The 16,400-nt window shown below is 39.3% G+C and overlaps 1 protein-coding gene across 6 annotated transcripts in view; it reads left to right on the forward strand.

Moving 5' to 3' along the window:
- The window catches only part of LOC143239044 (phospholipid-transporting ATPase ID-like), a 118,107-nt gene that overhangs the window by 22,125 nt on the left and 79,582 nt on the right, over window positions 1-16,400 (forward strand). Inside the window, exon 1 of one of the 6 annotated variants that reach the window (XM_076479822.1) lies at window positions 6,822-7,001. The exons of 4 other annotated variants lie outside the window; for them this stretch is intronic. The gene's annotated coding sequence lies outside the window, so the exon portion shown is untranslated. Of the gene's footprint in view, window positions 1-6,821; window positions 7,002-16,400 lie in introns of those variants that run through there. One more of the 6 variants, XM_076479826.1, reaches the window with a different exon arrangement.

Below are 16,400 nucleotides of genomic sequence, written 5' to 3' on the forward strand. Positions count from 1 at the left end.
AAAGGTGTAATGAATAAATATCAAACACTTAAATGAGGTTAAAAAGATTAATGGCCATTAAAAAACTAAAAACTTTATCAAAGTGGACAGTGTCACCATCACCAATAACACTGTCCAATGTTACAGACAAACCCTGGGACAGAACATGTTTAAAATAGTGCCGTCGTTGAGAGTGATAACGATGGCAAGAAAGTAAAATGTGGCTTATAGTGATCTCAGTGTTACACAAAGTACACACTGGTGCAACAATTCCAAATAAAATAAAACGATGAGTTAAAAACTGTGACCAATGCGTAGTTAGAACAACTTACTCCTTCCGAATCTTACGGAAGCTAGACAGCCAAAGCCCAATATAGGGTTTTATTTGAAAAAGCTTGTTGTCGCGTTGCTCACTCCAAGTGGACTGCCAGCTTGCACGAAGCCGAGCCTTGAATACAGGACCATAGTCCATGTACGGAAAAGGCACAGTGGTAATAGTGCCAGAGCAGATAGATTTAGCTGCCATGTCTGCAAGCACATTCCCACGAATACCAACATGGCCTGGTATCCAGAAAAACTGGATAGAAGTAGATGTTAATGAGAAATGGGCCAGTCAGTTTTGAATATCAGCGAGAACAGGATGTGAGCCAACATGAAGTGATTCCAAGGACAGCAGAGAATTAATGGAGTCAGTATAAATAGTGCAGTCGGAGTACTGCTCAGCTTCAATATGATCCAGGGCAAGAGATATGGCGTACAGTTCAGCAGTAAACACAGAAGCTGTAGAGGGGATTCTGCGCGCAACCACCGAACCACAACAAACCATGGCAGAGCCCACAGAATTACCTGATTTGGAACCATCCGTACAAATTGGAATGGAATGATTGTTCGAAAGATGTTCAGTAAATAAAAGACGGTACTTCCAATCGGGAGTATCTGCCTTTCTCAGATGACTTAAAGATCACATTTGGGAGCTGTAATAAGCCATGGTGGGATGGGCTGACCAGTGGATTCTGCAATGTTATCCAAGGACAGACCCAATTCATCCAATTGTGCCTGGATGCGATGGCCAAAAGGAGCAATGGCAGATCGTCTGTTCTGAAAAAGTATGGCCCACTGAAGAAGGAAAACACATCTCCAGGTGGGATGCTTTGGTAAGGAACAAAGTTTTGAAGAATATAGTAAAGACAGTTGCAAACGGCGAAGGTGCAGAGAAGGTTTATGAGATTCTACGTATAAACTTTGAACTGTGGAGGTGCGGAAAGCCCCAGTGCAGAGTCGAAGTCCTTGATGATGAATAGGATCCAGCATCTTTAAGGTCGAGGGTCTGACAGAACCATAGACCATTGATCCATAGTCGAGTTTTGATCGAATAAGAGCACAATACATCTTTAACATAGAATATCGATCTGCTCCCCAACTGGCGGTAAACAGGACATGGAGGATGTTCAGGGCTCTTGTGCATTTGACCCGTAGCTGTTTTAAGTGTGGTATAAATGTCAGCTTACGGTCAAGGATAAGCCCCAAGAACTTGGTCTCAGGGACCACTGGCAGCGAAACTTCACCGATACGGAGTTCAGCTTCAGGGTGAATACCCCTTTGGAACCAAAAGCGCATGCAAACGGTTTTAGAGAGAGAAATTAAAGCCATTTGCCGTAATCCTCTTCAGTACACGATTGAGGGCAGTTTGTTGTTGCCGCTCAATATACCTGATGGTCGACGACTGACACGAGATGTGAAAGTCGTTGACATAGAGCCCATTCGCAACAGTAAGAGGGAGTTGTTCAGTGATGGCATTTATCTTTATATTGAAAAGCGTGACACTCAAAACACAGCCCTGAAGGACCCCAAGTTCCTGTACAAAAGAACGGGAAAGTGTCGAACCCACACGAACTTGGAGTCTCCTGTCCATTAAAAAAATTTAATAAACATGGGTAAATTGCCACGTAACCCATATATATGGAGGTCTCGCAAAATGCCACACCTCCATGTTGTGTCATAAGCCTTCTCAATGTCAAAGATTATTGATACAAGAATTTGGCGTTTGAAAAAGGCTTCTCTGATTGATGTTTCAAGTCGAATTAGGTGGTCTGTGGTGGAGTGCTGTAGTTGGAACCCACACAGGGTGGACGATAGAAGGTTGTTTGATTCAAGGAACCAAACAAGACGAGCATTAACCATCCTCTCTAAGGTCTTACAGAGACAGCTCGTCAGAACAATTGGACGGTAGTTTGAAGGAATCTTGTGATCTTTCCCAGGCTTAGAGAAAGGTAAGATAATAGCCTGGTGCCAGGCATCAGGAAAAACATTCTCCTGCCAGATCTGGTTAAAAACAGTTAGAAGAATATTAAGAGTAGCAGGAGAGAGAGAGTGCAGCATGTCATAATGTATATCATCATGTCGAACAGATGTACTGCCAGACTGATGAAGGGCCATTTTCAGTTCCACCAGTGTAAAGGGATAATTATAGTAAAAAAGATAGTCAGTTCGAAAGGAAAGAGGTGAACGCTGTGCACGAGTCTTGATGGCCAAGAAGGTAGAGGAACAACCAGAAGTGGTAGATACCCGGTAAAAGCTTTCACCTAGAGTATCGGCGATGCTCTGGACATCAGCAACATCTTGGCCACTGGAGAGTAAGATCGAAAGGGGGATAGAATTGTAGTGCCCACTGACCTTTCGAATCCTGTCCGATATGACCTTGGAACTGGTGGTAGAAGAAATGCTGGTTGTGAATTTAATCCAAGATTTCTTCTGGCTTTGACGTCTTACCCACCTAGCATGTGCACTGGCCCATTAGAAAGTGATACGGTTCGAAAGTGTGGAATATCTACGGAAAGTATCCCAGGCCCGTTTTTGAGCCTTTCATGCCAAGTGGCAAGCAGGATTCCACCACGGACGAGGATATTGTGGAAAACGTGTCGAGGTTTCAAAAATACACTGAGCAGCTGCTTGTATAATACAGTCAGTTACCGCTGCCACACAGTCATCTATTGATGGCTGATTCACGATGGCAGGATCAAGTTCTGCGAGAGCAGTGAAAGTGGACCAGTCTGCCTGATTCAGCTTCCACCAGGGCACGCGGGTTGGGTGGCATCGACCACGGCCAAGTCGTCTCTTTCAAAAGTATAGGTAAATGATCACTGCCTTATTATTGTGGAATATTGTCAACCCTCCATGAAAAATGGGAGAATAATGAAGGGGGCAAACCGAGAGATCAATAGCGGTAAAGGACTGATTAGGTGTGTGAAAATAAGTGGAAGAACCAGTATTGAAAAGAGAAAGATTGTGATCAAAGAGCATACGCTCTACAGAGCGACCCCTCCTATCAATAACAACACTTCTCCATAGGGCATGATGTCCATTAAAGTCCCCCAGGATTAGAAAGGGAGACGGCAACTGTTCAACGAGAGCATTAAGGTCTAATTGATCATATGTTTCTCCAGGGGACAGGTAGAGAGAACAAACAGTGATGGTATGACCCAAGGAAACACAGATGGCTACGGCCTCCAAGGGTGTGTTGAGTGACAAAGATAGGGTGGGCACATGCTGATCAACCAATAGTGCCACCCCTCCATGTACTCGTCCATCACACAGCCTGTCATTTCTGTACAGAGAAAACTGCCGAATAGTGACTGTATCAGCAGGTTTTAGAAATGTTTCTTGTAAGGAAATACATACAGTTTAGTAGGAACCTGTCAGTGTTTTGATATTATCCAGATTAGAGCGTAACCCTCGACAGTTCCATTGTATCAAGGTGGCCATTTTTAATGACGGGTAGGCGAAGTGGCTGGAGAACCCTTCTGTTTACGACCACGTCTTTTATCCTTACTGTCCTTATTCGGAGGAGGTCTATCGACCTCCATGGATCCTGCCCTGGGTCGATTGGGCAGGTCTTTATTGTTGGAAGGGGTTTCAGTGACTGAGGACGTGAACGAATGATTGTTTTGCATCTTTGGGTGGGAGAAAAAGATGTATGAAGAAATGTTTGTATTTGAAACCGAAGGATGTGGATCTTGAGGTGTGTTGGACTGTATGGGAGGAACAGAGATGGGTGTAGAAGTCGATTCATCAACCTTTTTAACCATGAAGGTCAAAAGGCTTTTCATTTGTTTTGAAAACGATTTTCTTGGAGGCACAGAGATCTGTCTGCACTCTCACTGTAGTTGTGGAACGAAGTGCAGCAGCATATGTACGAGATGGAGTGGCGAACAGCAATTTCAGAGCCTCAGGATAACTAATGTTATGAGTCGTTTTCAAATGCTGCACCTCTTTTTCCTCCAACCATTTTGGCAAAGAACGAAAGTAGGAGGGGTGAGAACCATTGCAGTTGACGCAATGTGGGTCCATGTCACATTCATAGGCATCGTGGTCCTTGCTCCCACAACGAGCACATGTCAGGGAACCACGACATGATGTCTTTGAGTGGCCGAATCTCTGACATTGGAAACATTGGAGAGGGTTTGGAATGTATGGCCGTACTCTGCAAATGAGATAACCTGCCTTGATGGTGGCAGGCGGACGTGGTGACGTAAATGTCAGAATGAGGACATTGGTCGGCATCATTATTCCATCTTTGCGAGTGGAGATACGCCTCACTGCAGAAACTCCTTGAGTGGAGAGACCAGCGAGAATCTCTGACTCGGGGTCGTTCTTCAAACCCCTTTCAACAATAACTCCTCGTGATGAATTCAAGGTAGCATGAGGGGTAACCTCAATAGATACATCCCCAATTGCCTTTGTATTCAAGAGGGGTTCACTGTGTTGGGATGTGGATGTTTCAACCAGTATGTCTTCAGATCAAAGCTTCTTTACTGACCTTGGAGAGCCAGCAAGACCCTCTAGTCCCTTCTGAATAAAAAAGGGGGGCATTTGCCCTAAAGGATTTTCTGAAAGAGAATGTAATGTCAGAAAATGAGGTACGTGTGTTACACATGTTGAAGATTGCTGCTCAGAGTCTTCAAGACGTGGTCGTTTATCTATTGACTGTTTTTTCATTATTTTATTTAAATGTTTATTAGGAGGATCCATAGGAAAAAGGGAAAATTTCGGTTACCACTGACCCCACCCACCATGGAGCCCTACGAGGGGATGCACTACAATATCGTGAAAGGACATTGCAGCAACGCCGGGGTTTCATGAGCACTATACCCAATCACCAGCATCAGACACAATGTCCACAACACCCATTGAGAACTTCCAACACTAGTACTTGGTTGACTCTAGCCCAAGTGGAACAGCCGATTGACCCAAGGGGCCACCCAAAGGTCGCCCGTCTACAGGAATTTAAGGCCAAAGTGGTGTTTTAGGGTTGGACCCCTCAACCACCAGGATTCTCTCCTCCCCTTCACGGTCGCCACGCACGGCAAACACGTGGGTGGATGTTTAGATCCAAGAAGAGGTAAACTGAAAGAACAGAATTTTCCCTGGGAGGTCCGCTCACCACGTACAGGAATCCACATCGAGGGGAAAATAACATGGACAGAGAAAAAACGTAAACCTGAATATTGAAATACGGACAAAACATTACAGAAGTAGATGATTTCCATTAGTAACGTAAAACAACAACACAACCAAATACAAATACGAAATTACAAGTATGTGTGAAACACGTACAACAACCAAGATTTGCTTTAAGTTTACACGGTGTTCTTGGTACTCGCTTATAAAGAGCCGCATCTACCAACAATAATTGCACAATACAAGCCGGAAGTGAAAATAGCATCTATCATAGTTAACCTCGAACGGTGTCTTTCCCAAACTATGGAACTAGAAAATATTAATAGTCACCTCGATCTGAAACAAATGCTAAAACCTTTTATAATCAACGATGCACATATTAGTATCCAAACGAAACAAATGCAACACGAACTAACATAACAGAACACATTTTCGAAAGCAAAAACGCGTCTTTTCATATAAAACACACAAATAAACAAATCAAAGTTTACACACACATTTCAAAACATACAGATTTTCCGCTGGTACAGCGGTAAACTTAGATGTACCACGCTAAAATCAGGGGCTCAATTCCCTTCGGTGAACTCAACAGATAGCCCGATGTGGCTTTGCTAAAATAACACACACACACACACAGTGTGACATCTGACAGTAGTATTCTGTGGGTCGAAGAAGCAAAAACATCCTCTGTAGGTGTAACCCAGTGTTATAACTGCGGACACGTTGTAACAGTGCATAAATCCCTCTCATGATGTGTGGGTTGTAGTGGTCTCGCTACAACTGAATTCCCACCAAAACTCTTTGTGCCGTAAGTGCCAACAACACATTTACACTGAGGTAAACAACAATTTACGCCTGTAACTACTTATATAATCCACTTATTCATGAACCCCTATATCACACACCCAAGTAAATAAATATCCAAAGGTGGAGAAAGAAAAGAAAAAACATTATTCAGCAGTAAAATAAATTCATGGATATAACCCTGAAATGGATAAGTAGAAATTATATATCATATAAAACTGGTTAAGCATTTACAACAACAATAGTCAAGGAGGGCGGAAGAGTAGAACCTGACTCTCTCTCGTCTACAAAGATCTGAAGCACGAAATCGAAGAGAGGTTGTGCTAATATGTCGCACTATGAGAAATTCACCAAGAATTAGCACATATTTTCGACCTAACGACATTCCTTTCACAATGTAATAAGTACATGCAGAATAATTTAGAAAAAGATAGATCTTACTAAAAATATATTCCATATTATTTAATGAAGGGTGAAATTAATAGATATTTCTTGTACGACATTACTTTGTTCCACAAACTAAAGAGGGCGACAGGAGCGAAGCATCTAATTCAGCCCGATTCAGTTAAGTAATACAGCGTTTGTTTTTGAAAACATTTGTGAAGCTTGTTGTCAAGCTGTCAAATTAAACGTTTGTTAAGCTGAAAAACTGTATGTTTAGGTTATTGATGTTTTTCCTTTCATACAAATTTTCCTAGTCTTGAAATTTCAGAAACAAACCACGTTAGTAAGAGTTGAAATCCAGTGCACCCCGCTTTCAGGTTTGTTCGTTCACATTTTGAATTTTTTATCGTTTTATCTGAACTAACAGACTTCTTATTTATTTGATGTACCATGTAAAAATATTTTTATTTCTTAACATTATTCCAAAAGTTCTTAAATTTGCTGTAACGTTTTATTGTTATTTTATTAACTTTAGTGCTATTTTGATGAATATTCAATAAAACAGTTATAACCGAAAAGGCAGTCTGTACTGAAAGCTATCATTCAAGACACATAAAACGGATCTTTCAGATAACATTTGTGTTAAATGGTGTGTGTATTTATAGTCATATTAATAGATACTTAGGAAAACTTAAGTAGAAGAGATAAATTCATTAATCATTGTAAGCTACAGGTTTTAAATAGTTATAATCTTTATAATTGTTTGTTATATAAACTGTTAGATATATTTGGTTAGTTAAAATGACTCAACTATTCTAACACGGCAATGTGATTTGACGCATTTTTTATTTTTATATTTGTACAAAAGGTTTTATGGTGGGGAAACCAGCAAGTCCGTAGCAGGTTGCCCAGTGTGGCTTAGCTCTTAATACAGAACAAATAAATTTTGTAAAATATTTTACGAGAGAGAGAATATTTAAGATGCCATGAGTAAGATTTTATTAAACAGTTTAAACATGAAAACTAAATTATATTCAAATACTGAGTCCATTTTTTAAAAAAAACTTTGTGGATGTCCGACTCTTCAGTATAGATGGCACTTTATTGAAAGCTGCTGAGTGTGGCTTAGCAAAAAGACCAAAGTTTATAACGCTGTTCTGTTTTGAATTTCGTGTTTTGATACCCGTGGTGGACAGAGCTCAGATAGCCCTTTGTGTAGCTTTGTGCTTAATTCTAAAGCGATCAATCAATTTCCTAGACTTCTCACTTTCCCTTAAACAAAGAGTGAAATAAGTTGAGTTTAACAGTTATCATTACAATTTACTTTGGGTTTAACTTTGTTATGTTATTATGATGCAATAATACGAACATAAAAACAACTATCATAATTATCTTTATTTATTTGGATACTCGCGCTACGCGTAGCGGTTGCTGATATTACCTAAAGTGTAGTTTAGGATTTTCAAGTTTTTAATTACACTTACAATAGACTCATTCGACGGGAATCGAAGTTTAATATCGAATAACAGGACGATGGTCGCGACATCTAACATTTGACACGTGTATGTTCAGTAACAAACATTTAATTTTTGGACGATTCGGAATATACTTATCAAATCCATCAGACTTTATAATTCGCAGTGAAAACACTAACCACCACATCTTGATTACGAATTTCAAAATCATCTCATCTGGATCACCACACACTGAATTTTTAATTAAAGAAAATTCATCTATTTTAAATGATCTCCTAAATTTAGATTATAACTTCACTACAATTAAGTCTGTAGTATAATAAATACAATATTTATTGTATTTTTCTATTATCTATTTGTATTTTAGTTTTATGGGCCCGGTATAGCCACGAAGTTAAGACATTCGACCCGTAATCCGAGGGTCACGGGTTCGAATTCCCTTCACACCAAACATGCTCGCCCTTTTAGCCGTGGGGACGTTATAACGTTATAGTCAATCCGACTATTCGTTGATAAAAGAGTAGCCCAACAGTTGGCAGTGGGTGGTAATAACTAGCTGCCTTCCCTCTAGTCTTATACTGCTAAATTAGGGACGGCTAGCGCAGATAGCCCTCGTGTAGCTTTGCATGAAATTAAAAAAACATACATACTTTTATGCTGTATTTTAATTGTTTGTATAGAGTGTTTAAACTTTATATGTCTGTACCTAATAATGTATAATGTTTTGTATAGCTTGCTGAAGATATAATATGTATATTCCGAAACGTCCAAAAATTAAATGTTTGTTACTGAACATGCACGTGTCATATATTCGTTGAGGCTGTCATCGTCCTGTTATTCTACGTTATCGGAAAAGCGAAGTTAAGGTATGTTTATGGTCAACTAATGAATTGGAGGGAGGAGTTGCTTGAATAATCTATTTAAAATCTATTTACATAAATACTTTTTCGTAATAGACTGTATAATAAACAACAATGATGAATTATGTAGGTCTAGCAATAGGTGGCATATTACTAAACTTGGGCTACATATTTAAGGGTGATTAGTACTTCGGCTTATTTTCATCATGCATGATATAACATCTTGGAGGGAGCACCATATAAAAGACTTAGCTACATGGGAGACTTTAAATACGCGGTATTCCGACAAAGGGCTAAGTTTTTAAAGATTCTTTATTAAATACACGTGTCATCTGTTACATGGGTAAGAACGCCTAATTTATTGCTGGAAACATGTAAACTCTGAATTCGATTCCTCATGCTAATGAAATACACAAACACCGTCGTTCATGGCCATTCTGGTCATCAAACGTGGCGATAAGTTTGAAATTACACCATACAGAAAACACTAATACAGACAGATTTTTAAACTTCCAACCTACCTTTCATAAAACTCGTTATCTGGTGTGTGGATGGAGTTGAAAATATTTGTGATAAAAATTCCACCAATAATGAATGTTTACAAAGAGAATGACTACCTTTAAAACTTAGAAAAAGGTAAAAGAAAGCAACGTTGAAAACAGAAGGGATGATAATACACCTAAAACAATTAGTTATATTTTCATATACAGAATACGAGTACAGAATACAGTAGAGAATACAGAAAAATAAAAACACATGGCCAGAAGTTTCAATATTCGCTGGAAATTTTGCAAGGGAATCAGATTCATTTTTATAATGGGAAAAAAAAAATTCTCGGAGACCAGACATCTTGTAGCTAGAGTAAATGAACACAAAGATAATATGAGGTGTCTGGTGAAAACGTAGAACTTCGCTATTGCCGAACATGATTCTGTAGTAAGATGATCACCTTAGATAAGTACAGACCCATTGACACGGTCAAGTTATGGTAAACCAGGAAAATTGAGGAAGCTTTCTATCGTACGATACTGAAGTTTTCACTTGGAAGAGGTGCAGACTTTAGCAGCCTATGGTTGCCATGCACGCAAAACGATTACCAAAACTATGACCAACTTGTAAACCAAAGAATTTTCAATACTATTAACCAATCACAACCCACGATAAACGCCTTTACGAAAAGCCTTGCATAGTGCAACTAGTTATTTTTGACCTGAAAGTAGGAGACTTCTAAAATATCGTCAATTTGCCCTTCCTTATTGCAACCTTTTCATTAATGTTCTGCCTTCAAAGTAAGAAAGTTGATGACCATTTTCACCTTTGTTTCGTCGTTGTAACCGTGCTTAAGTCTTCAATAAAAAATATACTTTAAGTTGACTAGTACGACACTATATCAATATAAACCTATCATGAGCTTGAAAATAGCTGATGACCAAAAATCTATCGTGTAAGTATTAAAGATGAACTGCATGTGTATATCTATGAGAAGTTAATCTAAATGTATAACTTTGTGGTATAACTTTCGACTTAATTTGTCGCGTACTCGTGTTTTCAAGCATATACAACATAGTTAGTTAATAAGATTGACGTTTTCCTATAAATATTTCAAGTGTATATATACACAGAGTAATCTCAGGGGTATCCAAAGCTGACGTGGCTTCTATATTTTGTTTTTCAAATAAGTTTAGTAGTTAATATTCATCGACTTCTGAGTTCATGTTTCGAGTGTTGTAGGCTGGACACGCTTGTTGAGTAATGGTGTTGCTGGTTACGTGATCTTTTTCAATTGTTTATACATTACTTCAGTTACTCTAACGTAATACATTTCATTTCATATAACTGGGCGTTTCGAATTTCTTGTAGGAAACGATAGTAGTGTTTAAAAAGTATCTGCATAATTGATATTATTAAAGGTTTATATACGACTTCAGATGAGTGATTCAAGTCTGTTAAAAGTATCTATTTTTAGTGTTATGAAGCATTGCAGAAAATCTTCACGTGCACGTATACATGAAGTGCTTTAAGTTTCTGTATGCAGACAAGAATATAGCATGCACGAGAACTGATTATTACTCGGTACTTTCATGCGCGTAAGTGGTTGGTTTACAACGCTAAATATGGGGCTCGATTTCCCGCGGTGATTAGAACGCAGATAGTCTTTTATTTATATGTAGTTTAAAACAAGCAGATTTGTCGGAATAATGTTTAGGAAATTATAACTCTCGTATGAATTAAGTGCGAATGAAGTTAGTTTCACTTTAGTACTTAATTTAAAGTAATATTTGAAGTTTCTTGAATTGTTTATATTGTGCTTGTTTTTGAAATCGATTGCTTTTTATTTGTTTGCGTAATTCACGTTTTGTGTATTTACACAATTGTTCAAAGAAACCTCAGAGGTCATCCTTAGTGCATACCTGTGTATTAGAATTGTACGTTTTCGATTTATGTACAGGTGGCTTTACATATTCTGGCTTGTATGTGTATGCTATATCATTTGTGCTGTGTGTGCTGTATAGAACCAGCTGTTTGGTATAGAGTGAAGACGGTTACTTGGTGGCGTTCTGACTAGGAACATTTTGTTATATGTACAGGGCAGTGCCAGGTGGTTAGGGCGCTCGACTCAGTCTGAGAGTTGCGGGTTCAAATCCCCGTTCCACCAAACGTTTTCGTCCTTTCAGCCATGGGACGTTATAATGTTCCGGTCATTCCCACTATTCGTTGGTAAAAGAGTAGCTCAAACGTTGGTGATGGGTGGTAATAACTAGCTATCTTTTCTCTAGCCCTACACCGCTAAATTAGGGACGGATAGCGCAGGTAGCCTTCGTATAGCTTTGCGCAAAATTCAAAACAAACCTATATATATTTCATAATACATTGATTATTTCTAAGAACGAAGATGAAACGTGTCATCATAATGCTGATGAATTACGTTCATTATGATGCCCCTTCTTTGTGTATAAGTATATATTTATGTATGCATATATGTATACATATATGAGTGTGTTTGTGTGTACCCGTAATTGTATAAAGTAGTTTTCTTTCTTTTACTGTTTCCGTGAGAAATTTTGTTTTGTAATGAGCAAAAGATATAAAGAACAACAACAAACAGCATGACACGTTTCTTGAACCAGTACAAAGAAGTATACTTTTATGTTGTTATATTTCCTCTATTAGTATTGAAAGAAATATCACAGTTGTATGTGGTTAGTTAAAAAAAAAGTCTTTTTAAAGGAAATAAGATCAAACATTTTTTCTTCTTATACTTAACGTGTTATCTTCAAAAACGCCTTCATGTATCTGCTGTCCCTCAAAATAAAAATGTTGATAAATTACTCTGTTCGTCATGATGCCCTTTCTTTGTGTATAAGTGTTTGTGTGCAAGAAGGTATCTTTGTAACAAATCTAAGTTAGTTGAACATACCACTGTATTCATTGGTTCACAAGAACGCTCAACTTATCAACAAAGAAAACACAATTGTTTGTTGTGCGAAGCGAACTGTGAAGGAGAGAATATGTTTTGGTGGTTGAATGGTGTATGAGGCACTGCAACACCCCACTTTGGCCTTGAACCCCTGTAGACTGGTGCCTCCCCAGGGTCAATCGGCTGGTCCTGTTGGGCTGGTCCTGTGAGAACTTGTATCAGGCGTTCTCAATCGGTATTGCAGATGTCGTGTTTGATGCTGGTGTTTGTATATTGTGCTCACAGAGCCCTGGTGTTGCTACAGTGACCTTGTTTCGCTCGTAGGACTTTATTGTAGGTGGGGTCAGTGAGCATTCTTTTTCTTTCTTTCTTATGAATCCCTATCTCCAAATAAAAATAAAGCAGTCAGAAAAGAATTAATTGGTAAGCAATTATGTATGGAGGATATTTTTCCACAGTCACCACCCACGTCGATTCCTGTACCTCATTTTCTAATTTTACATTCCTTGACTGAGAAATCCTTGGGGAAAATGTCTCCTTTTTCATCCAGAAGAGATTAGATTGGCTTTCTGGTTCTTCCAAGTTAGTCAAGAAGTTACGTTCTCGAGATATCTACACTACGCCATAGCAAATTCCTCCTTAAGTAAAAAGCCCTTGGTGGCATACATATTGAGGTTACATTACATGTTACATTGAACTTCTTACGAGAAGTTATTGTAGAGAGGGATTTAAACAAATCCCCGAGTCGGAGATTTTTGCTGGTTTTTTAGGTGAAGAAGTTTTTACTATGTGATACATTTCTATTCAGAATTATACCAACAACCAATGTTCTGATTTTTACGTTTACATCACCACACCCGCCTGTCTCTGTCAAGGTACATCTGTATATTCCTAATCCTCTGGGAAGTCTCCATTGTCAACGGTTTGGACATTCTAAGGCATCTTGTTGTGTTTCCTTGTGTGCTCGTTATCGTGACATATACCATGACGCCTATGAGTGTCAACTAGACCCTTACTGTTGTAATTGTACCCATCTTCCTTTATATTTTAGTTAAGTGAGTGGAGGAGAAAAAGGTACAACGATTATATACTGTAAACAACATTTCTTATCCAGAGACTTGGAAGTTGTTGTTTCCAACTTCATCTTGAATGTATGCTGTTGCACTACATTTCACTGCTACATCGGAAGTGCAGACAGGTCCTTCCATGCTTCCAAAATAATATTTTTCACATTACATAAAGAGTCTTTTTACCCTCTATGAATAAGAGTCGACAAGTCAACGTCTACTACTTTCTCTGTTCCCAATGTTGCATCTATCATCTGTTTGGGTCCATCTTCTTTGGTCCTAGTTTGAGTTGACAGCTCAAATCCAACTTATTTGGACTTGAGAAGCAGAACAATAATTCGTTCGCACTCTCAGTTGCTGGAACCTGCTTCTACTGCATGAGATCTGCTCAGTTGACCCATGCTGGTCTCCATGGAAGCCATCAGGAAACGGGTAAAGAGCAAACAGTAATATGACTCATGGATTTGTTTGTTTGTTTTTTTAATTTCGCACAAAGCTATGCGAGGGCTATCTGCGCTAGTCGTCCCTAATTTAGCAGTGTAAACACTAGAGGGAAGGCAGCTAGTCATCATCACCCACTGCCAACTCTTTGGCTACTCTTTCACCAACTAATAGTGGGATTGACCATCACATATAACTCCACACAGCTGAAAGGGCGAGAATATGTGGTGCGACGGGGATTCGAACCCGCGACCCTCAGATTACGAGTTGAAAAACTTAACCCACCTGGCCATGCTGGGCATTTGACCCAAGGAGATACGGGTGGCTATGGCCTCCTAGGATGTATCAACTGACACAGATATGGTGGGTAGATGTTGGTCAACCAGCAATTCCACCCCTCTATAAACACGTACATCACACAACCTACCATTCTGGTGTAAATAAAATTGCTGAAAGATGACAATATCAGCAAGTTTCAGGAATGTTTCATGCAAGGAGAGACGAGGTGGATGAGGAGAAATGATGGTCTCAATTTCATCTAAATTAGAACAAAAACCTCGACAGTTCCATTGTATGTTTGTACCAATTGATACATCCTAGGAGGCCATAACCATCCATATCTTCTTGGGTCACATTACTGTTTGGTCTTTACCTATCTCCTGGAGAGATTTATGATCAGGCAGTACTTTATGCTCTCATAGAACAGTTGCTGTCTTCATTTCTTATCTTGGGTGACCTTAATGGACACTCCTCCTTTGCAGTGGTGCTGTGATATCGGTGGGAGACGTTATTCCATGAAGCACGAGTTCTTGGACCGTAACTTGTCTATTTTTAGTAATAGTTCTCTTATCTCTTTTTATGCACTTAATCAGCCTTATATTACTATTGATCTATCTGTTCCTGTTCTCTTTTCTCTTGTTTTGCTTAGAAGGTTGATGATGACCCATGGAGCAGTGATAATTTCCTGTCATTTAAGGGAGATTGGCCGAGGTGGATGCTGTCCAATACGAGTACCGTGGTGGATGCTGTACCAGGCTGACTGGCTGTCTTTCACCTCTGTCTCAGAACTTAATCCTGCTGTTGTTAGTCGTCTATCTATTGAAGACTGCATGGAGGCAGTAACTGATTGTATCATTCAAGCAGCTATTCATATCCAAAAGCCTTAACACATTTCCCATGATATTCTCGTTTATGGTAGTATCCCACCTGCTAGCAGGCATGGAAGGTTCAGAAACGGGCCTTGGATGCCTTTTGTAGGTAACTCATTCTTTCTAACCACATTGTTTTCCAGTGGGTCTGTGCCCATGCTCGGTAGGTCTGAAGTCAAAGCCAAAAGGAATTTTTGATTATATTTACAACCAACATCTCTTTTATCATCAGTTCCAAAGTTATATAGAACAATATTCGGAAGATGAATGGTAGGTGTACTTCCTATCCCCTCTGTATTGCTTTCTGGTGGCTGAGAAGTTGCTGATGTAGGGAATATCGCCAATACTCTCAGTGAGGACTTTACTTACCTTTCTTCGGTTTTGTGCTCTGCCTTCTGTGTTGGCCTGGAATGTCCAGGTGGGTAAGGCACTCGACTCGTAATCTGAGGGCCACGGGCTCGAATCGTCGTCTCACCAAACATGCTTGCCTTTTCAGCCGTGGGGGCGTCATAATGTGATGGTCAATCCCATTTTTCGTTGGTAAAAGAGTAGCCCAAAAGTTGGCAATGGGTGGTGACTAGTTGCCTTCCCTCTAGTCTTACAATGCCATATTAGGGACAACTAGCACAGATAGCCCTCGTGTAGCATTGCACAAAATTCAAACCAAACCTTCTAGGTTATCAAGTCTCAGGCAGAACAATCTCCTTTTTTCTTTCAGGTTGATAATCTCTGTGATTATAATTTCCCCTTTACACTTAAGCTAGTTAGTTCTTCATCAGTTTGACAATACATTGGTTAGATCTGATGAAATTCACTACTAGATGCTGCGCCATCTCTCCTGCCTTACTTGCTCTTCTAGTTGTTTTTAACTGGATATGGTATGAGAACATCTTCCCTGCTACTTAACACAAGGCTGCTGTCCTACTTTTTCTAAGCCTAGGGAGGATCCCAAGATTTCTTCTAATTTTCATCTATTGTTTTGACTAGCTGTCTTTATAAGGATTTAGAGAGGATGATTATTGTTTATCATATTTGATTCCTTGAATCAAAAACCTCCTCCTGTCCAACCAGTGTCAGTTCCATTGATAGTACTTCAATGGGGACCATCTGATTAGACTTGAAACTTCGATCAGGTAAGTCTTCCTCAAGAGAGAACATCATGTTTCTGTTTTCTTTGATCTTGAGAAGACTTAACACTATCTGGAGGTATGGCATTTTTAGGACCTCCATTTACATGGGTTGCATTGTCACTTGCTCATTATTATTTGTAATTATTTTACATGACAGACACTTTCAAGCCCGTGTAGGTTTCACTCATACTTATTTCTTAACAGAGGAACTTGGAGTAACTTGTAGTTTAGTGTGAA

This window comes from Tachypleus tridentatus, chromosome 13 (genome assembly GCF_004210375.1).
Source record: "Tachypleus tridentatus isolate NWPU-2018 chromosome 13, ASM421037v1, whole genome shotgun sequence".
Classification (NCBI taxonomy): Eukaryota; Metazoa; Arthropoda; class Merostomata; order Xiphosura; family Limulidae; genus Tachypleus; species Tachypleus tridentatus.